We start from the raw sequence: 24,548 nt of genomic DNA on the forward strand, positions 1-24,548 counted from the left end.
TACTTTTGCAAGCCACTGTAAGTCTGAGGACTTTAGAAATGTAGAAATACATGTATATTAAAGCAACTTACCCTTTGTGACCTGGCTGTGGTCTGAATGGAAGATCAAGAGAGTGCCTCAATAAAATCTGCCTTCTGGTTGCAGAGGTTAGGGACTCCAGCAAACACTATTTCAGGCTAGAGATGGACAATACAGAAAGGCAATCATTTCTTTAAAAAATCACCAAAAATGAATACTGTCTGCAGGAACATATTTAGGCATGGCCAATGCAAAGCAGGGGCATAACATAAATCATGTCAAATTTTTTCATGACAAATTGCAGTTATAAGAGACCAAGAAGTCTTTCTGAAACTTGTTGAAACAGCACAATTGGTAGGATGGCCTTTCAGGGAATCAAGTCTTATTGTAGAAAAATAAGCAGGCGCAGATTTCATTAGCTTGGCTTCAAACCAGGTTACTAGTGATGAGTGGATCTGTGCCATTTTGTGAAAATTCGCGAAACAGCAAGAAAATTTGCGAAAAGGCAAAAAATTCGTAAAACGCATTTGTCGCACACGTTTTTTTTGTCACCTGGGTCTATTTTTTGTCGCCCACGTCTATTTTTTTTTTTTGTCGCCCATGCTTTTTTGATGCAACCGCACCCAATTTGACGCGCGACAAAAAATTTCCATGCAACAACTTTTTCCGGAAGTTTCGTGAAACAATTTGCCAGTGGCGAAATGCAGAAATTCACTGCGAATTCATAGTAACATAGTAACATAGTAAGTTGGGTTGAAAAAAGACATACGTCCATCACGTTCAACCATAATGACTATATATCTATATATAACCTGCCTAACTACTAGTTGATCCAGAGGAAGGCAAAAAATCCCATCTGAAGCCTCTCTAATTTGCCGCACAGGGGAAAAAATTCCTTCCTGACTCCAAGATGGCAATCGGATCAGTCCCTGGATCAACTTGTACTAAGAGCTATCTCCCATAACCCTGTATTCCCTCACTTGCTAAGGATCCATCCAGCCCCTTCTTAAAGTTATATAATGTATCAGCCAGTACAACTGATTCGGGGAGGGAATTTCACAACTTCACAGCTCTCACAGTAAAAAATCCTTTCCGAATATTTAAACGGAACCTCCCTTCTTCTAAACGGAGTGGGTGCCCTCGTGTCCGTTGGAAGGACCTACTGGTAAATAAAACATTAGAAAGGTTATTATATGATCCCCTTATATATTTATACATAGTTATCATGTCACCTCTTAAGCGCCTCTTCTCCAGTGTAAACAGACCCAACTTGGCCAGTCTTTCTTCATAACTGAGACTTTCCATACCCTTTACCAGCTTAGTTGCCCTTCTCTGAACCCTCTCTAACTCAATAATGTCCCGTTTGAGCACTGGAGACCAAAACCGAACAGCATATTCTAGATGGGGCCTTACCAGCGCTCTGTAAAGGGGAAGAATAACCCCCTCCTCCCGTGAATCTATACCCCTTTTAATACAGCTCAAAACCTTGTTTGCCCTTGCAGCTGCTGCCTGGCATTGCTTGCTACAGCCAAGTTTATTATCTACAAGGACTCCAAGGTCCTTCTCCATTATGGATTTGCCTAGTGCAGTCCCATTAAGGGTATAAGTGGCTGCATATTTTTACATCCCAGGTGCATGACCTTACATTTATCCACATTAAATCTCATCTGCCACTTAGCTGCCCAGATTGCCAGTTGGTCAAGATCCTGCTGCAGGGATGTCACATCCTGGATAGAATTGACTGGTCTTCAGAGTTTTGTATCATCTGCAAACACTGAAACATTGCTTGTAATACCCTCCCCTAAGGCATTTATGAACAAATTAAACAAAAGTGGACGCAGTACAGAACCCTGAGGGACCCCACTGAGAACCTTATTCCAAGTAGAGAATGTACCATTAACAACCACCCTCTGTACCCGATCCTGTAGCCAGTTTTCTATCCATGTGCAAACGACTTCACTAAGACCAATATGCCTTAGCTTAGAAACAGGGGCGTTTGGGCCCCTCTTGCCGCCTGAGGCGGCTCCTGGATGCCGCCCCCCCCCCCCCCGCTCCCCAGCGCTTACCTCTCCAGCGCAGGAGCGGGTCTGGGGGCGGCCTGATCGCTAGTGCAGAGAGCGCAATTGCGCTCTCTGCACTAGAAGAGCCGAATTTCCGGTTTAAGGCATTTATGAACAAATTAAGGCATTAAGGAAATAAGGCATTTATGAACAAATTAAACAAAAGTGGACCCAGTACAGAACCCTGAGGGACCCCACTGAGAACCTTATTCCAAGTAGAGAATGTACCATTAACAACCACCCTCTGTACCCGATCCTGTAGCCAGTTTTCTATCCATGTGCAAACGACTTCACTAAGACCAATATGCCTTAGCTTAGAAACAGGGGCGTTTTGGCCCCTCTTGCCGCCTGAGGCGGCTCCTGGATGCCCCCCCCCCCGCTCCCCAGCGCTTACCTCTCCAGCGCAGGAGCGGGTCTGGGGGCGGTCTGATCGCTAGTGCAGAGAGCGCAATTGCGCTCTCTGCACTAGAAGAGCCGAATTTCCGGTTTAAAAACCGGAAATTCGGCTCTTAAAGTTACCAGGAGCGGCTTTTTGGTGCCCCTTGTAACTGGGGCGCTTCTGCCGCCTGAGGCGAGTTTCTCAACTCGCCTCATGGCAGAAGCGCCCCTGCTTAGAAAGCAGTCGTTTGTGGGGAACGGTATCAAATGCTTTGGCAAAATCCAAATAGATTATATCTACTGCATCCCCACTGTCCAGCTTCTTACTTACCTCATCATAAAAAGCAATTTAATTGGTCTGACATGACCTGTCCTTCATAAAGCCATGCTGATTACTGCTCATAATGCCATTCTCCAGTACATCATTTTGTATGTGATCCCTTAACAAGCCTTCAAATAACTTGCCCACCACGGATGTCAAACTTACAGGCCTATAATTGCCAGGCTGAGATCTTACTCCCTTTTTAAATATAGGAATGACATTCGCCTTCTTCCAATCCCTAGGTACCATACCTGATGAAAGAGAGTCTGAGAATATCAGAAACAAGTTATTTTTACAATAACTCAATGGGGCCACACCCTCAACCTGCCATGCCTGGCGAAAAAATTCGCTCATCACTACAGGTTACCATAAGACTACAAAACTTTCCCTAACCCAAAGGGAGAAATAAGGAAAACCATAAACAGTGGTTATATAACTGTTTGACAAATAGAAAATGAATATTACATAATAGTTAAGACTATTTAGTTGGTTTAAAGGGATACTGTCATGATTTTTATGGTATACTTTTTATTTTTATTACACTATACATAGTAAATAATTCACTATATCATTTAAAATGTAATTCTTGAATAAACAAATGCAATTTTGCAAGTTTTAACATTGGTGTGTAGGCGCCATCTCAGTGCATTGTTCTGTGCTTTCAGAAGGAGCCAGCGCTACACATTTGAACTGCTTTCAGATAACCTATTGTTTCTCCTACTCCCATGTATCTGGAGGAGTCCCAAGCCGAACTTGGATTTCTTATTATTGAGTGCTATTCTGATACCTACTGGGAGCTGCAATCTTGCTCCCTTCCCATTGTTCTGCTGATCGGCTGCTGGGAGGGATATCAATCCAACTTGCAGCTCAGCAGTAAGTGGGACTGGGAAATAAAGAATATGGCTAGCCCCATGTGAAATTTCAAAATTAAATAGAAAAAAATGCAGGATTCTGATGGAGAAGCTCTATTAACTGATGCGTTAATCAACATTAACAAAAAAACATGTTTTCCCATAACGGTATTCCTTTAAGAACAGAGCAAGAAAGAAAGAATGCACTTTGTCATTAACCTGAGTTTCCTTATCAGAAGTTTCCTTATCTGAAGAATCCATTTTTGCCACTGAATAATAAACCTAAAACAATGAAATGAATGCCAACAATAATATTAAAAAGGGGCAAATCTCATATTTCCCTATAGTAATTATCTTCTTTTTCAGTGTGAATTAGAGCCAATGACCAGCATGGGGTTGCACCTGTGAAACTGATCCCTGCACCTGTACTTTCTGCGTTCCGCAGCTGGTGAAGCAGAACACAGTGAGCGCTCACTCCATACCGGGAAAAAGAGACTGCGGGCAGTTAGGTATGACAGCCCAGCACTGTTTTTCTAAATATGCCCCAACTATGAGAAAAAATTTAGATTCCATCAAAGTTATTGCTTGAATTGAACATTATAAATGCAATTCCAAGCTGCCAGCCCTCTTGAAAAGTGTCAGGTTTGTCTCCCCTTTCTATATCTAGAGTAATTGTTGTTTTTATCTCCCCCCTCACTTTATAATGCTAGAGTGTACACAACGTGTCTCTGCTAATTGCAGTTACACGTTGATACACAACGGTATCTGTGCATTGGCAATTTAGTGGTTAAAAGTTGCAAGGACAAATTGAACTTTGCTTAAACAAGTGAGCGGGTTTGTTAAAGAGGAAAGGAAAATGGGAGACATATCCTATAAAAATTAGGAATGTACCAGAGAATTATACTCCTCTAGATATAGAAGGATTGTGCTTAAAAAAGTTGTGTTTTGGACATTATTTTCAGAAGTTGCAGAACTGGAAGAATGTTTTAGTGCTCCCCCCAGGTAAGCAAGCTATTTAATCCTTATAGTGGAAAATAAACACCTCAATGTATGGAATTCAGAATATCATGGCTAAACTGAATGCAAAGTTGCATCTATAAAATAGCCATTTGCTAAAGTGCTTGTGTTTGTATGCGCTCCTTTATTTGCTCCACCTTTGCTGCATAAGGTCCAAAGTGCAGTGCCCTGGCGCAGGAGAAAGTGAATACAGGGCTGACCTTGATGGACTGTTTGCCTTTGTCAACCCAAACTAACTATGTAACTATGATTTAAAATGTGAGTTACAGAATCTCCTGTATAAATATATGAAACATATGAAAAGTTAAATTATGTTGATGGTATCCCTTTAACATCCCAGAAAAAAAGTGTATTTTATATAATAATGGGAATTTTGAGAAATGGCAAGGAGGTTTAATGCTCGCTATAAATAGTACAAGCTTGCCTTCTTTCTGCCAGTTCCGTCAGTTCCAGAGGGCATTCTTAAATATCATTGTGCGGGAAGCTGTAGAAGTGGGATTAAAGCACAAATGTAAGCAGATGTGATTTGCCGACTGCGAAGCAGGTAAATACATGCAATCCACAAGTTTTATTTTTACTAATTGACTTTAATCAGTAGGGGTTCACTTTAAGCTGCTTAATCCTTATTGGTCTGAGAATTCCTGGAGGGGTTGTATTCTTCTTATTTCTGAAACAGCCTCAAGCTCTCCAGGTCCCTGCTAAAGTCATTTTGAAAAATATAAATATTTTTTACAGCATTTTATCTGAAAAGAGCATCTGACACCAATAATGTATCTTATCGTTAAAATGCATGCCACTGTAATTTATTTTACTCTTTCTCTGGGGCTTTGAAACACCTAGCTATTTCATATCAAAGGGCTGGAAAGAGGGTGGTCAAAAAGAAAAGCATTTCATGGTTTATTTATGGTTAAGCAATGCATTTAAAAATAATAATTAAATGTATTTGCCAAGTTACAATCATAAAAAAATGTGAATCCAGATGCACTGTATTCATTGGGGGCATGCAGGTCTTTGCAGTGCAATTTGGAGCATTATCAAATCTAGAGCTTCTTTAACTATAAACAGGTGTGAGACCCCAGTGTCCTGCCAACTCTTCTTATAATGACACAGTGCATATAGCATCACAACTGAGTCAGGGAATGCATTGTACAGAGGGGATAGTTATGGTTAATTCAAAAAGGAACTCTAATGTGGATGTTAGGGACAGGTGTAAAGTGCTCATAAGGTTGAAAAAATAGATTAGTACAGGTGCAGCAAATAGAGGGATTTTAAGCCTACAAATTGGGTTCTGTAAATACAGGTATAGGACCCGTTATCCAGAATGCTCGGGACCAAGGGTATTCCGGATAAGGTGTTTTTCCGTAATTTGGATCTCAATACCTTAAATCTACTAGAAAATCAATAAACCATTAATTAAACCCAATAGGATTGTTTTGCACCCCATAAGGGGTAATTATATCTTAGTTGGGATCAATTACAAGGTACTGTTTTATTACTCCTGAGGCAAAGGAAATCAGTTTTAAAATTCTGAATTATTTGATTAAAATGGAGTCTATGGGAGAGAGGCTTTCCGTAATTTGGCGCTTTTTGGATAATGGGTTTCCGGATAAGGGATCCCATACCTGTACTGGATCTCCTTTTGGGTGTCTCAACTGGCTAAAACTGCAACTTTAGTAGTTCAGAATGGCAAGCATAGACAAGCTGACAGCATGCTGCAGTAGAAATTACAAATAGAGAAGGCAGTGCCTGAGGCAGCTTCTGTACAGGGAGAATGCCTTATGAAACCTAAGGTACCTTCTGAAAATGAAGAAGCAAGTGCTTAATTATCTGCATGTGCTCTGGAGGTAAAAACATTTTGCATATGCTGAGCTACAGGCAAAGATGAAGAGGTGGCCCAAATCCTGTCTTTTTTCAGTGGCCAATGTTCCATGTAAGTTTTGTGCTTTTGTATAATACTTTGCATTAAAACATATAATGTAATACTTTAAACCATTAAATGAGTCATTATTGTGGAGAAAAGAAAGAATCCGGAATGTGCCAAGTAGCAGCCAGAGGATTGCAGCAAGGAACACTTCCCTACAGGCCAGCCAGGGCAAAAGCAACAGGGGAGGAAATAAACCTGGAGGACAAGGGAAATCTTTGGAGGAGCACCCTTATAAGAGTCTTTTCATTTCTGATGCTCATAATAAACATTGTGGCTTCATTCCACATACTAGCCCTATTTTAAATTATACCAGGCTATCTGTTGGAAAAGGACTATGATATTTCTGTGCTAGCTTCTTGAATGTAACTGAAAGTCTTAGGTGTCTCCTAACCTTTTGTAGTTTTATTGACCTTGAAAAATTGTTTGATGAAAAAAGTTTGTATTGTCAGTGAGAGAGTCAATGGGAAGGTTAAATTACATTGCAGGTAAGGCGCTTTTAGCACTGCCATAGCATAAGCATTTCCCTACCTTGTTTGAGAAATGTCTTTTCACTATGCTCCTTAGATACACATGGGGAGGAATTGGGACAGAAATCTCCTTTTATCATCGGGTACAAGACATGAAGAAAATTGTGCTGGGGTAAAACCCAAGTATCCTATAGATATATTGAAAAACTAAGACTAAGAGAATTTGTTTAATTTGTTGTCCATTCAATTGCAGATGAAAAGAAATGATGTAGATAAATAAAGATTAATATCCAAAGTTTGACACAAAACTAGAGAAATAATTTCTCTTGGAACATGTACAAGCAGAAAAGGTCTCTGCAATTACAGAGACAGAAAGAAGTTCAGTCGTGAGTATGGAATGTTCTGTCAATGTATCAGCCATGCAGCAGTGGAAACCTTGGAAATACAGACTGAGAAGTGTCTTTAGAGGCATGTACCTATAATAAATGGTGTCAATAAGTGCTCATTTTTGTGCTGCTGCAACTCTGGTTGTGGTGGTAAATGCTCCAGATATTTATTGATGTTTTTTTCTAAATCTGCAGTATGTTTAGATGGAGAGATCAATAAGGTTATCAAGCTCATCTTTAATGGTCTATAGGAAACTGATGTTATTAATAAAGTGTTATTACTCTCCCTTACTTCTCCCTCTCTCTCTTACTTTCTCTGTCTCTGACTGAAGCCTTGTTATTTAGTTTTTGTTTTGTAATGTTTCCTAAAATTGGGATACAACACTGTTCCACTAACTTGTGATAGTCCAAAGGCTGATGTAGAGTCAACATTATGAAGGCATGACCTGTTACAACACTTAAAATCATATTATGTGCAGCACTTATTAGCACTGTGTTTCAATATGTTAGTGGTGATTTAGTTTAACTGTGTAATAAGAGTAAAAAAGGATGATGAGATGAAGATGAAGATGAAGTTGAGAGTGAACAAGAGAAGGCCAATAAAGTAGGGGAGATTATTGCAGAGGCTTTTCTGCTGGAAACATTTGACATTAGAGGTACATTTGGTACAGGGGCAAATATTTTGGAGGAAAAGTCTTCAGGAAGCCTGACTAAATGGCCATTCACCCAGAAACTGTTTTTGCTCTAAGCCAAATGCAAATTGGTAATGCTCACCTATAAAAACCACTCGGGTGCTGTCAGCTGAGCCCGAATGTAACTTTGTAATAAAACACGCTGTAGCACTCCGACTCTGTTTTTGCTCTAATTACAGGTTTTCAGCATTTTTATAGTTATTTATAAATATAATTGCTATTAAGAAAATGTAAACTAGCTACACAGTAGATGAGGTTGAAAAATCATATTCGTATACCTAGTTCAACCTTTTTGTGTAGTAAAAAAAACCTGCCTTACCTCTAGTTGACCCCTTGGGCCTCTCCAATTTGCCTCAGAGAGGAAAAAAAGAGTATGGTCTTCTCCTCCTATGAATTTATGCCCCTTGTAATACAGTACAATATTTTGCTGAGCCTTCATGCTGCTGACTGGCCTTGCTTGCATTTTTTTGCCAATAGATTAGCCACATTAGCACCACCTAGAACGCTATATTTATTCTCCAGAAAGCCTTACTATACCTGAGTAAACAGCCCTAGAAGCTCCCTGTGTTTGCTAAATATTGCAGCTGCCATTTTAGCTTGGTCTCAGTAGCTTCTGTGCTGGAGCTCTAGTTGCCGGTAGCTTAGAGTACAGAGAGTTGGGAGGGGGAGCAAATCCTGATGGGAGGGGGAGAGAGGAGCAAACTGAGCAGACTCATGCCCGTGTCCTGAAGGATTATTCTGAGAGCAGGAAGTCTGATTCTCCTTTAATGCTATGTATGTCTGATTTTACATTCTCTGTACTCCTGCTTCTGGCAATTCCATTGCAAAGTTGCTTAGAATAACATTTTATTTCATTATGCAAAATAAGTATTCTTTGGGGCAGAACCCTTTTAATGTATCCTTTTTTTGTGTCAGTACAGATTGTAGAGACGCTCTGAAGAAACCTGCTGTATCTATGACCACACGTTTACTTTTCACTTTTGAGAATATAAAGAAGTATAACCTCTACAGACAGACATTCCTACTTTATACATTCTGTGCTTTTAATTCTTACTCTTCAGATATTCTCCCCTTCTGAATTCTTTTTCTTTTTACTGTTATCTCCTTTTCTCATTGCATACTTAAACAATATATTTTACGTTGAAACAGCCCTGCTTTTGATTAGACCCAAAGCTACCTAAGCACTATTTATTGGGATGAATGTTTCAGATATTACTGACATTCTTTGTCTGCATTGCAGAAGAAATTCAGTTAATTAATGAACCTCAATCTCAGGGCTGTTATCTTGAAATGAATATTTGGAGGCAGCAAAGCTGTGTATTTTTGAGCTTTTGCAGTTTTTATTCTGGCTTCTGGCCTTTCAGAAGAAATGCAGGTTGGTCAGAGGTGAGTATAACAGTCTCACAGCATGACCCTTCTTCTTTCTATGTTCTAATTGCCTCGATAACAAAAAGTTCTCTTAGGAAATATATTTGCAGCCAAGCACGAGGCTTTAATCACCATTGGTAAATTACTAGCTTCTATTTCAAGAATCTGAAATATTATAGGGCACAGTGGTGACTATTTCTTCAAACTTCCTTCCTATCACATTTTCTAAATGTCTAATTAATAATATGGAGTTTTCTGTTACTATGGATAGTCGCCTTTTATAAATTGCAGTCTTTTATAGCTACAGTGTGTTCGGTTTTACTAAGCTTTCTATTCCAGTCACAGTGCTTAACTTGATAAATCTGGTTGTGATGCAAACATCTGCGCCTACTGTGACCACATACAGTGAGCAGATACTCAGCTACAGACTATGAGGAGCAGCACTTCAAAATCACTACTACAATTCTACTAAAGATTACTTGTGTTCAGGAAAACATTTTCTGATGACAGTGTCCCTTTAAGACATCTCTGTGTATGTCAATATTGTGTTTCTGCTTTTTAAGATAGTATCCCTATAATGTGCCATAGCCATGATTATTCTTTTACACATAGGCAAAGACAAAACCTTATTGACATAAAACATCAGAAAATGCCCTGTGTGTATGAGTCTAAAGGGAAAAGGGTATATCAGATCAAATGAAATATTCAAGCTGGCAAATATTACATACCGTATATGTACTGTACAGAACAAGAATATTGAGAATATTAATAATATTGTTCTTAGTAACAGCTTCAGTTATCTGCATTATCATAAGAATGGCTTAGCGTCTCACGAGAAGAGCAGAAACGAATTACCAGCAGGTTTCTTTATCAAATGGTTTCATAAAAAATAAGAGAGATTTCCCGAAAACCTGAAGGTGATGAGTAAGTATGGGTAAACAAGCAGACATTCGGGCCAGAGATAACATTTTATGATCAATGTTAGTTTGGCAAATATCAGATGTGTAATACAATAAAGGAGAGAGAGCCACTGATTTTCGAAACACAAAAATAATCTCAGGGAAGTTGCGAACAGAGAGAGCTGATAGAAAGTAGAATTATTTTTTCTATCTTGAAGGCTTCGAGTGTTTAACCAGCTACGTATTCCTTACCTGCAGGTCTTTCACATTTAAACAGTGCCGCTTTAAGGTACCAGTGGGCCCAGGGCAAAGATCCCATTGGTGGGCTCCCATAGCTACCTCAAGATATTTTTAAAAGGAGAACTTGAATCTGTTAAGGCAGGAAATAAAGAAATTGGCTGTTGTTAGTGAAGTAGATGTGAGATTCAGATGTGCTGCCCTGGAACAACAGCCCCTAAGGACCATTTGCTTTAATAGAAGATTAAAGTATAAAGCTATGTTGAGCTTTCTCGGCTGATTACAATGAGGGGTCTGTTATTTGTAGGGAATGCTTTAATCAAATGCTATAGCAGAAGTTGACGGGGCCCCCAGTCCTGGTGGGTCCAGGGCAATTGCCCCTTTTGCCTGTTTATTAAGAGAGTCCTGCATTTCAATGTGTAATTAAAACATTAAACTGTTGAGCAATATTACATGTGGTACACAGATTCAGTGTTGCATGATGTACAGAATCCAAATTGCACCCAATGCATTTGCATGACTTTTTTCAGAAAACTTGCAATAGCCAAAAATTAGCGTCTTTTTTTGATGTGCCCATGACTTTTTTCTCACTCTGTGATTTTTTTCCTTGGACAATTTTTGCACCTGTTTCATGAAAATCTGCCAATGGCGAAATGCAAAATTTCACCGCAAATCCATGACTGGTGAAAAATGTACAGCTCCTACATATTGTTCAGTGCTTTTCCAAACTGTGTGGCACGGGGGGCCACTATACATAACATTTAGGAACTTTGCTCTTCTAGAAAGTCCTGGAAGCTTATTTTGAAAAACAGTTAAAGAGTCATTTGTAGTGAACACTTATTTGCAGTCCTAAAGATTTCTGAAAAGGTATAACATTGTTTTCATCTGTCTATAACCTTGTTATGAGCTAAGAAGAAGCCTTGACCAAATTCTGAACAGTGTGATAACCACTGCAATGTCCCCATTCATCAGCATTCTTCAAAGGGATAATTATACTGAAGGTTTTCTGTGGCCTTATGCTTTCATATGGTCACCCATATATATTACAATAGGGCATGCATTGGCCTCTATCTAAATCTGTAGTTTGAAAAATAAAATGATTTCCAAGGATGGCAGAATATATATGCATTTCTACATTCTTTTTATATAATACCAGCAGCTGCACATTTTGTTTGAGAAATAAGTGAATCAAGCAGTAAGAGAAGAGGGCTGCCCTCTCAAAAGCTGATAAAAGGCCTAGAGAACAGTTTAAATAATTGCCACCTATAGAACCAACTGTGGGCCCGATTCACTAAAGTCCGAAATAAGGAGTGCTATTTATAGCATGCGTTAAAAATCTTATCACTTCTTATTTTTCGCTCGATTCACTAAAAGGACACTTGTCATAATTAAGAAGCGATGTTCTTGGCGTTATTTATCTTACAATGACATATTTTAATGAAAAAAACTATGCGATAAGCGTTATAGGGGCCGATTCACTAAAGGTCAATAACGCTTATCGCATAGTTTTTTTCATTAAAAAGCATGCGATAATTAAGTACCGATTCATCAAAGTCATTTTGCATGTGTTAATCCGCATATCGCATGCACAAAAAAAACGCATTGCGTTAATTAGCGAATAGAAATAGTACTAACGCATGATTCACAAACACATATGAAGCGTTAAACGTGCAAAATATCGTGTTAATCTGTGTGAATATTAACCCTACTTGGGGCAGGCGGTACTTAAAGAAAATTGTGGTTCGTGAGCTATTGGCAACACAACATGGAGTTTGCAGTCGTATTTTTTCAAGTATATGTTGGCCCTAGAGTGATGCATCCTCCAGTTTTCAGGGAAATGGTGGTTTTCAGAAAGTAATGGTTACGTGCGTAATATATTGCGCTCTGCAAGTGTCCTTTTAGTGAATCGAGTGAAAAATAAGAAGTGATAAGATTTTTAACGCATGCTATAAATAGCACTCCTTATTTCGGACTTTAGTGAATCGGGCCCTGTGTCTCTTAAGCATCCTTGTAGAATTTTGTGTTTTAGAAGCATTAGAAGGTTAGAGAGGAAGGACATGGAATGTCCAAAGATAGGTAAAAACACAAGGAAAATGTTGGGTGATAAACATTTAAAAAGAAAAATATTTACACAAAGATTTACACATTTTGTTCCACCCAAGGGCATTTATCATAGGCTATGACTTTGTGACATTGGGTAGCACAAAACACAGAAGGCTACTTTTTGTGATTATTGTTTAAAATGTAAATTAAATTATACTGTTCATAGCCTTCATAGCCAAAAAAGTAGGAGATGTGATTTTACTGCAAAGATATCTTTGGTTGAAGATGAAATATAAGATTAGGAAGGTGTTAATGAGATTAAAGATGTAGGGGTTTAAAAAAAAAAAAAAAGGGTTGTTTAATGTGAATTTAAAGTCAAGGAATAGGGAAGGTAATAAAAGTCTAAAGAGAGTAAAGCTGGCCATACACGCACCGATAATATCGTATGAAACCTTGTTCCGTACAATATTCGGTGCGTGTATGGCAAGTCGGTGAGTCGACCGATATCGCAGGAGGCTGCTGATATCGGTCGACTCGCCGATCGGGCCGGTTAAAAGATTTTGATCGGGCGCCATAGAAGGCGTCTGAGCAAAATCTGTTTTCAGGGCTGAATCGGCAGAAGGAGGTAGAAATCCTATTGTTTCTACCTACTTATCTGCCGTTTCAGTCCTGAACGACTGTGGAGACTTATTCCCTCCCTACCAAATTGCCCCCCTTTTGCAAGCAATACCTAGCCGGAAAAAACACAATGACACCATAGCTTTTTGTGGGTGGAGTTCGGCCACAGCTTTATTACGGAAAATCTAACATCAGAGAAAAAACAGTCCTTGCCATGTAATACGAACTTTTTTCCAAACATCGCAACAACAATTTTTTTATATAACTGCTTAATAACGAATGCCGGCCATTGCAAACGCAGTGGGCATGTGTAAACCATCAAACCACATTTACCACAAACCACCAGAAATGAAATGGCCAAGGACTATCCCCCGCCTTTTGCTGTGACAAACCGAAATGTAAAGTGTTCAAAATATATTTAAGCCTTTGAAAACTTTATTTATTTATTTATTTATTTATTTTTTATTTATTTATTTTTTAAGAGAGCCTGCGAAGAAAATGTTTGACAACATGTAATTGGGAGAACTTACCGACCAAAGGATACTGGCTATTTACTCTTTTACAGGGAGGGGGGGGAGGGAGATGCTGCTCCGTGTCTGCTGCGTGACCCCTTGTAGAGAAGAACTGGCAGGCAAAAAAGGGGGAGGGGGTGAGTACAGACTACTTTCTTTCCCGCCCAACAAGCTGAGCTCATTAACCCCTTGTTAGCTGGAGGGAATCCTGTATAGATCAGCTCCCCAGTCCCTCAGCGCTTTCATTAGGCATTTCAGCGCCTTCCAGGTTAGTGGCAGATTGTACGATCTTTCGTGCGACCATCAGTCTAAAATCGCCATGTGTGTGGCCACCTTAAGCCTGTTTGGTGAGACATAAGGCAGTAGTAGACAAAGAACCAGAAGACAATAGTTGTCTAAAGTGAAAGCTTCAAAGGAGATGTTGCTAAACAGATAAGATTTCTGTTTTGTTCGAAAACAAACTTTTGATTTGTTGCTGTAGGTTATAAAACTTTTTAGTTGTTCTTACATCCATGGGCTTAAATAGGGCAGAGTAAGCCCTGATTGGCTGACCCCACCTAGCCAGTAAGGCTGCTGGGGTGATGTCACGAATCCCAGGATACAGGTGGGTGAAAACACCAAGCAATCACCTCTTGCTGGCTGCTCATCTGGCTCAATGGTTAGGGAGAACAAAAACCAGGAGGTCCTAGGATTACAGGTCCTGGGATTAAACCCCAGCAAAGCCTAACAGTTTGAAGTTGTATCATAAACACTAAGCACAGTCATTTTATTGCCCTCTTAGAGTTTCGTGTGCTTATGAATGCCTTCCAGTTGTTCGCAATGAGATCATTTATGAGATGAAAATATTCCTTATTGAAATTGTCATCACAATAAAATACATTTGATTTTTGTAAAAGAACCTTCAAGATGACAAGAAAGAAACCTATTCCTTGTTTCACAAAAAGAAACTTTTAAAAGACTAACCCCTAGCACATTCCTGAATTGCACGGAGGGCTGCAAGGATGTCTTCTTATTACACTGAAGTGCTAATAGAAAACAGTAGACAATACCTCTGCTTTCTGTGTTTCCATTAGTGTCTTGTCTGCAAAGATGCCTAAAAGGATGTATTCATCAGAAAAACACTATGCTACAGGACATCTTCAGGTGCTACAGGCTGCTCTGAAATAGAAAGGTGAGCTTGGCACATAATGCAGTGCAGTGACTAATGCTTCTTTTCACGTAAAGCTGGAGGATTCAGCTGCTGCGGCTTGATGGTAGCAGAACACAGGCATCATCATCAAATCTAGAGTATTTTGTGGAAACAAATACAATTGCCGGCTGAGAAGTGCTCAGATGCAGTGTTGATTTTGCTATTATGCCTGTTTCCAGGAAAACATTTTTATGGATGAAATACAAAACTGCCTCATAATTCTCTATGTACGTAGTACCCTTATGGTTTTTCCTTCTATGTTGTGACCTCTGTTCCAATGCTGTTATTTTCCTTTCTCCAAGGGTATACATACAGGAACAATGCAAAAGGAGTCTCTCTTAACACCTGTGTAAGTGCTATTACAGTCCATTTCCCCGCATGAAAGCGTCTTTTCTTGAACAATATCATTGTTGTGTTTTCTACTCTTTTTTTTTTCTGCAAGATTTCTGTATTTTGCTCTAAAATATATCATATTTGCACTTAAGTACAATAGAATACCCTTCAAACTATTGCCTTTAAATGTGGTGAAGGAAAGGCAGGACCTAATCACTCCAGTTTTAGAAAGTCAGTTATTTGACTTGGCCCTGGCCAGGGTTGCATAATATAATGGTGTGATTAGATTGGTGTAGAAAGTAGATGTCAGTGATTATTTGGAATTAACAGTATTTTTTTTAATTTTATACTTACAATAACATTTTTGGATCTATGCATGTAACTGAATGGAAGCATATTTACTGTATTTAAATAGTCTAGGTAAAAAGAAACAAATCAAGACCTGGGAAGCAATAAACAAAAATATTCTGTAATGGGCACAACGTGTCACAGGACTTAAAGAGATTAAATCTTTTTAAATAGCAGATACTGTTTAGAATGCAAAGTGTCCCTACTCAGGAGACAATTTATTGAATCCATGAATGTAGCAAGCAGCAGCATTTAGGCAATTCAAAATTCAATTCAAAATATCAGCTTCAAGGGAATATGTGAATCAACTGGCTTTCCTGACAGCTACAGTATGTTTCTGTATGTTTTAATATACAACAGGGCCAGTTAAAAAATATACACACAAATACAATAATATTACATTTGATACATGCAGATAAAGCCCTATACTTATATTGTTAGTTGGGCCCATATTTATATTTCATTGTGGCAGCTTGGCCTGGGATCACATGACATGAGTGATAAAGTTTCCCTATGCTTCCCTCTCTTACTGTATGTACGCTATCTTGCTCCAGAAACGGGTGCACAGATCTGGGGTTTGTAGCTGCTCCAGTTTTTAGATCTCAAGCTAAGAAAAAGCAATAGTGCAAAGAAAAATTAAATAATAATAATAATAACACATGTCGGAGGATGTAGAATATAGGCAAGTATGAGTAATATAATAATAATAACTTACTATAAGAACAAATTCACCTGGTGATCAAATTTTAAACATTGGCTCAAACTTCAGAGAGGGTTTAAACATATAAAAGTAAATGGAGGAAAAAAATAAAAAGTTGTAGGGAATGGGTTAATTACAAAAATGGGGAAAACAAACAGGTGGTCATCATATACTGTATATCAACTTATCTTTCCCAAAGAATTTGGACCCCCTAATTCCTGTACTAATTTCATTGCTTTCATTTGAGGGAGAACCCAAGGGTGGTGCAATGCTTTTATCTCTTGATCTCTGGCTCATACACAGTGGCATGGACACCGGGAGACCAAGTTCTCTTTCTGAAATGTATTTCACTGTTCAAAAAGGAGGAATGCTGTGTTGCCTGCTAGCATCCATCGTTGAGTTTTGGGTTTCTTCGGGCTCTTGCCCAACTTCCATTCTAATTAGTCCTTGTGTCTGTTAATAATTGCCTTGTGATCTCTGCCAACCTGACCACTTATATAGACTTTGGCTTTGACCTAGCTTTTTACAATCTGGCATTAGGTGTGTCCAAAATATCCAGCCCAAATATACTCCATTTATTTAATTTCAGGGCTGTCAGCTACTATTAAATTGCCTCAGTGCGCTCCTTCTGTGTTTCAAGTGCAGCCTCGTCCCTACAGTAGTCTGTGTGTTGATGTGCATTCATGACAACACTGAACTGACTAATGCAATGCTTAGAGGTATCAGCAAGTCATTATCTCACACAAGATGCTGGGAATTTTTATTTACATTGTACATGTAACATTGTGATGTAAAGCTTTGTTAACAGTTCTCCAGTTTGTCAGTAGATCTGGTTCATGCTGTTGTGTTGCACCTAATTAGGACTCAAGCCACATAAGGATGCTTATTCCTTTCTCTCTCTGTAGATATATATATATATTTATATATATATATATATATATATATATATACAGTGGAGGAAATAATTATTTGACCCCTCACTGATTTTGTAAGTTTGTCCAATGACAAAGAAATGAAAAGTCTCAGAACAGTATCATTTCAATGGTAGGTTTATTTTAACAGTGGCAGATAGCGCATCAAAAGGAAAATCGAAAAAATTACTTTAAATAAAAGATAGCAACTGATTTGCATTTCTTTGAGTGAAATAAGTTTTTGAACCCCTACCAACCATTAAGAGTTCTGGCTCCCACAGAGTGGTTAGACACTTCTACTCAATTAGTCAACCTCATTAAGGACACCTGTCTTAACTAGTCACCTGTATAAAAGACACCTGTCCACAGAATCAATCAATCAAGCAGACTCCAAACTCTCCAACATGGGAAAGACCAAAGAGGTGTCCAAGGATGTCAGAGACAAAATTGTAGACCTGCACAAGGCTGGAATGGGCTACAAAACCATTAGCAAGAAGCTGGGAGAGAAGGTGACAACTGTTGGTGCGATTGTTCGAAAATGGAAGGAGCACAAAATGACCATCAATCGACCTCGCTCTGGGGCTCCACGCAAGATCTCACCTCGTGGGGTGTCAATGATTCTGAGAAAGGTGAAAAAGCATCCTAGAACTACACGGGAGGAGTTAGTTAATGACCTCAAATTAGCAGGGACCACAGTCACCAAGAAAACCATTGGAAACACATTACACCGCAATGGATTAAAATCCTGCAGGGCTCGCAAGGTCCCCCTGCTCAAGAAGGCACATGTGCAGGCCCGTCTGAAGTTTGCCAATGAACACCTGAATGATTCTGTGAGTGACTGGGAGAAGGTGCTGTGGTCTGATGAGACCAAAATAGAGCTCTTTGGCATTAACTCAACTCGCTGTGTTTGGAGGAAGAAAAATGCTGCCTATGACCCCCAAAACACCGTCCCCACCGTCAAGCATGGGGGTGGAAACATTTTGCTTTGGGGGTGTTTTTCTGCTAAGGGCACAGGACAACTTATTCGCATTAACGGGAAAATGGACGGAGCCATGTATCGTGAAATCCTGAACGACAACCTCCTTCCCTCTGCCAGGAAACTGAAAATGGGTCGTGGATGGGTGTTCCAGCACGACAATGACCCAAAACATACAGCAAAGGCAACAAAGGAGTGGCTCAAGAAGAAGCACATTAAGGTCATGGAGTGGCCTAGTCAGTCTCCGGACCTTAATCCAATAGAAAACCTGTTGTATTCTGGACACAGTATTATAAAAGAGGCTCACAGCAGCTGTAGTGGAACAAACTTTACTTAGAACAAAACATGGCTGAACTGCCAACAAGTTGGGAGGAAGGCAAGGATAGACAGGCAATGCTAGGGGAAACAATTATTAGCAGAACCGGATGACACATATCAGTTTTGTACATGTAACAGCGCCATCTAGTGATCACACATTAACAGTCAATACACAACACCCCTCCCCTCCTAGATAACATAATCCTCTAGGTAGCGGGGCTTTTGAATGGCCCTTCGGGGCCGCTCCAGTGGGACACTGATAACCTCTCCTTGTAGATTGGCCTCAGTGTTATCGGGTACCCTCTCAGGTACATCTTCTGTTTGTTCAGCTGCAGGAATCTCTTCCTCTGGAAAAGCTAGAGGAGTTAAGTCATTTTGCAATCCAGACTGGCCATGGTTGCCCTCAGTGTTAGGACAAGCATTGTCCCCTAGTCTGCTCCGCAGCTGATCAACATGTCTTCGAATAACACGGCCATCCGCAATCTTAACCTTGTATGAGACAGGGCCCGTGGCTTCAACAATGACTGCTGGTATCCATTTTGGTCCCATTGCATAATTTCTGGCATACACACTATTACCTGCTTCAAACATCCTCACTGTGGAGGTCTGTGCATTCTTATGGAATTGATCTTCTTGTTTATTTTGTAAATCCGAAGCCAGGTCAGGATGCAGTCTGTCCAAACAGGTTTTAAGACGTCGGTTCATCAAAAGTTCTGCAGGGCTGCAGCCAGTGCTAGTAGAAGGAGTTATATGCTGCTGCAACAGAAATTTTGCCAGTCTATAATTCCAGTCACCATCAATTATCCTTTTTAATGCATCCTTTGTAGTCTGGACCATTCGCTCAGCTTGCCCATTTGAGGATGGATGGAATGGTGCTGTTGTCACATGACGAATAAGATTACTTTCCATAAATGCTCTAAAGTCTGCAGATGTAAACTGTGCTCCATTATCTGATACAATTGTGTCTGGGAGCCCATGTGTGGCAAACAACTTCCGCAACACTTGAATGACTGCATTGGTGGTTGCAGATGCAACTGAAACAACTTCCAACCATTTGGAAAAGGAGTCCACTACAAGGAAGAATGTTTGACCTTGAAATGGGCCTGCAAAATCTATATGTAGCCGAGACCATGGGCTCCGAGTCACCTCCCATGGATGTACCCCGGCCTTAGCAGGGGCATGGCGGGTGGATTGGCAAGGAACACAACTTTTTACCCATTTTTCAATGCATTCATCCACTTTAGGCCACCAGACATAACTTCTTGCAAGGGCTTTCATATTTACAATACCTGGGTGACTCTCATGCAGGGCTTTGAGAACATGGGTTTGCCCAGCTTTGGGAATTACCACTCTATTTCCCCACAAAAGGCACCCTTTGTATGCAGAGAGTTCATGCTGGCGTTTCTCAAAAGGTGTGAACTCTTCTTTTAAACTTATTTTTGGCCACCCCCTCCATACCCAGTTCAACACTCGAGACAATACTGGGTCGGTAGCTGTCATGCGAGCAATATCTGATGCCTGTAGAGGGGGACTAGCTAAGGACTCTAGCATGAGGACCTCGGACAAGGCCGGTACTTGAAAATCAGGAGTGTTTAGAGGCAAACGGCTTAACGCATCTGCATTACTTATGTCTTTCCCTGGACGGTACTGCAACTCATAGTCATAAGCATTCAGCAATAAACACCATCTTAGCATGCGTGGAGAAATTATCTGTGCAGTAGGCCCAACAACGGCTTATGGTCAGTAATAATAGCAAAACCTCTGCCATACAAGTACTCATGGAATTTTTTTACACCTGCCACAATGGCTAGAGCTTCCTTATCAATCTGAGCATAATTCCTTTCTGTGGTACTCATGGTCCGTGAATAGAATGCAATTGGAGCCTCACGACCACCACTTACGGTATGACTTAAAACCGCTCCTATTCCATAGGGAGAAGCATCACATGTCAGGGTAAGAGGTTTATTCAAATCATAATGTACTAACACACTGTCTGATGATAAAAGTCTCTTGGCATCACTAAATGCCTGCTCATGCAGGGCTGACCACTTCCAGGTAGCATTTTTATCCAGTAGTCTGTGCAGTGGCTCAGCCACAGTAGCTTTGTCTTTCAGGAAGGAATGGTAGAAATTTAATAGGCCAAGAAATGCTTGCAGCTCCTGTTTATTTTTGGGGAATGGAGCTTCATGAATGGCTTTCACTTTTGTATCTGTTGGATGTATTCCATGTGCATCAACTTTGTATCCAAGGAAATCAACACTTGGTACCCCAAAAACACATTTTTCTTTCTTAAGTTTTAATCCAGCATCTGAAAATTGCTTTAATACTGCTCTCACCCTTTCAGTTAATGATTCCACAGAGTCTGCTCCAATGAGGACATCGTCAAAATATGGCACCACCCCTGGCAGGCTGGAAAGAAGGTCATCCATCAATTTCTGGAATACGCCTGGTGCAATGCAAACACCAAACTGCAATCTAGTAGCTTTAAATGCTCCTTTGTGTGTGATAATTGTTTGTGCATCAGCAGCTGCATCATCCACCGGCAACTGCTGGTATGCTTGCGCTAAATCAAGTTTGGCAAATAACTTCCCCTTAGCCAAGGTGCTGAGAATTTGATTGACAGCAGGAATTTGATATGGATGTTCTTGTAATGCCTTGTTGATTGTGCATTTATAGTCAGCACATATCCTCACTTCTCCATTTGGCTTCAGTACAGGCACTATTGGGGTGGCCCAAGTTGGGTGGGTTACTGGAATTAGTGCTCCTTGTTGCACTAAGCGATCTATTTCGTCATCTATTTTTGAACGGAGAGCAAATGGTACAGGCCGGGGCTTCATGCGTATTGGGACAACTTTGGGATCCAGTAGGAATGATATTGGTGAGCCCTTAAATTTACCCAGGCCTTCTTCAAATACACTGCTAAAGTCTTTGATGACTGCTTGCAAAGAGTCTGCTGTTGCATAATTTACTCCGGTTAACTGAATGCCCAGGGGTTCAAACCATTCTACTCCTAATAAACTTGCTCTTTGACCTTTAGTAATGATGAGGCGTAGTTTTCCTCTGTCTTTTTCATAGAGGACTTTAACAAAACATGCACCCACAACATCCACAGGCTTTTTATTGTAATCCACAAGTCTAACGTCACATGGTAAAATAGGTGGGCAATTAGTGGGCCATAATGCATGGAAGGTTTCCTCTGAAATTAAGGAATAGTCACAGCCTGTATCTACCTCCATTCTACACTTAGATCCTTGTAGTATTACATCAGTGTATTTCTTTTTGCACATTGGCTGATTTTCAACACTATTTATTATTTCAGAGATATAGATACCTGTATCTGCCTCTTTCTCAGTGGTGTCATTTTGGATTTTCACTATATGGGTTGCATTCCCAGATAGATTTGCTCTGGCTTGCTTGGGTCTCTGTAGATTATCAGCTTGGCGGCAGACTCTCTGTATGTGGCCACGACGCTTGCATTTGTGACACACAGCATTTTGGAAACGACAGTTGCCACGCAGGTGGCCTCCCCCACAACTATGGCACATTACTTTTGCTTGATCTGATACTTGTGCTAATGCAGGCTGCAGTTTAACATCAGGCTTGTTATACACTTGATGCAGCTCCGGTGCAATAACTGAACTGGGTGAGGCCTGTATTTCCTTGGAATGCACAGATGCAGCCTCATAAGCAAGTGCTTCCTCCTGGGCCAAAGCAAAGGTTAGGTTGTGCTTAGCTAGCAGCCTTCTTTGCAGTGCTGCATCCCTGACCCCACACACAATACGGTCCCTTAGCAAGGATTCCAAGCTGCTGCCAAAATTACAACTTTCTGCCAATCTGCGCAGCTCTGCTATATAGGCAGCAATACTCTCATCCGGCTGCTGGCTGCGTCTGTTAAAGTGGAACCTCTTAACAGTCTCAGATATGGTGGGTGCAAAATGATTTTTAAGTTGCTTAATAATTTCCTCAAATGAGCAGTCACTGGGTTTAGTGGGGGACACCAGAGAGCGCACAATCTCATAAGTCTTTGAGCCTATGACACTGAGCAGCACTGCACGTCTCTGCATAGGGTTTGTCACATTATTTGCTTCTAGAAAGAAATGCAATCTCTCTGCATAGGAATCCCAGGAGGATGGCCTGGCAATATCAAACTCTTCTATGTGGCCCAGGGACACCATTATGGAGCAATAAGGTCTCAAGGTTTCTGTTTACTCACTGACTCTTGTAGATTTTTTTTCATGCGTTAATCCCAATCCTCGTCGCCAGTGTTGTATTCTGGACACAGTATTATAAAAGAGGCTCACAGCAGCTGTAGTGGAACAAACTTTACTTAGAACAAAACATGGCTGAACTGCCAACAAGTTGGGAGGAAGGCAAGGATAGACAGGCAATGCTAGGGGAAACAATTATTAGCAGAACCGGATGACACATATCAGTTTTGTACATGTAACAGCGCCATCTAGTGATCACACATTAACAGTCAATACACAACAAAACCTATGGAGGGAGCTCAAGCTCAGAGTTGCACAGAGACAGCCTCGAAACCTTAGGGATTTAGAGATGATCTGCAAAGAGGAGTGGGACCAACATTCCTCCTAAAATGTGCGCAAACTTGGTCATCAATTACAAGAAACGTTTGACCTCTGTGCTTGCAAACAAGGGTTTTTCCACTAAGTATTAAGTCTTTTTTTGTTAGAGGGTTCAAAAACTTATTTCACTCAATGAAATGCAAATCAGTTGCTATCTTTTATTTAAAGTTATTTTTTCGATTTTCCTTTTGATGTGCTATCTGCCACTGTTAAAATAAACCTACCATTGAAATGATACTGTTCTGAGACTTTTCATTTCTTTGTCATTGGACAAACTTACAAAATCAGTGAGGGGTCAAATAATTATTTCCTCCACTGTATATATATATATATGAATATACTTATATATACATAGTTTAACTATATTTTGTATGCTAACAAAATTTTTCAAAGAGTGACCATGTACTTACAGAAATATATTTTCCCACTTAGAAGACTGCCACCCCTGTCCATCAATAATGGCATTTGAGCAACAGAAACAAAGTTCAATATTATTTGCTTGTATAAAGAGTGGGAGGGAGCAGGTCTCTAAAATGCAGCGGTGTTGGTGCCAATTTACAGGGAGAAGGAAAGAATAAAGATACAGTATGTTAGGCAAGTGGCTCGGATTCATGCTGCTCAGAACACTTTTTCAATTATCTGTACATTTACATGGCTGGCAGGCAATGCATTGTGATGTTGAAAATGCCACCTTGCAGCTTATAAATTGGGGGCAGTTCTGGGAAGGTGGATGTACTGTGAAAGCTGAAGGATTTCTATTTTTAAATTAAAAAAAAGAGCAGATACATCAAATAACATTATAGACCTACATTCCAGTGATATAGATACAAACCCCAGTTTAATACTGGTTTACCATTCCAGGACAAACCATTATACTATTTATACTATTTGACCTGTTTGAGCAAACAGCATAATGAGAAATTAGTACACATCCCTGACTGAGATAGTAGTGCAGCCAATCAAATCTGGGATCAAAAATAGCCCTAGGGTTATAAAGTGAAGTAAACTGCAGTGAGACATCAACAGCTTGACCATGTTGACAGTTATTAGAGGCAATGACCTCACAGCCTGCCTGGCACCTGTCGTATACTGTAAGTTTATATAAGAGACAGATGGCAGCACAGCAGCAGGTACTGGCAGAAATACCCTTTCTGTAGAGCCTTGTCCGCTTAACTAAACAAGCAGTCATGATGGGAGTTATAGCAGAATTTGACAGATCTGTTTCAAAACAGGTTCATTTGCAGGTGGGCACAGACTGTCCTGCTAAAAACATGAGGGATCCCTTAATGGGGTAACCCAACTTTTAGATGGTTGTCAAAGATTACCTATTCACGGTGTAAGTCAGTGCTCTCCAACTTATTACACATAATGAGCCAGATTAAATTAAAATGATGA

At 40.1% G+C, this 24,548-nt stretch overlaps 1 pseudogene; it reads right to left on the bottom strand.

Annotated features, from left to right (window-relative positions):
- Positions 1-18,671: 18,671 nt before the first annotated feature.
- Positions 18,672-22,965, bottom strand: LOC101731418 (annotated as a pseudogene).
- Positions 22,966-24,548: the final 1,583 nt, after the last annotated feature.

The sequence above is a fragment of the Xenopus tropicalis genome, chromosome 3 (assembly GCF_000004195.4).
Source record: "Xenopus tropicalis strain Nigerian chromosome 3, UCB_Xtro_10.0, whole genome shotgun sequence".
Lineage (NCBI taxonomy): Eukaryota > Metazoa > Chordata > Amphibia > Anura > Pipidae > Xenopus > Xenopus tropicalis.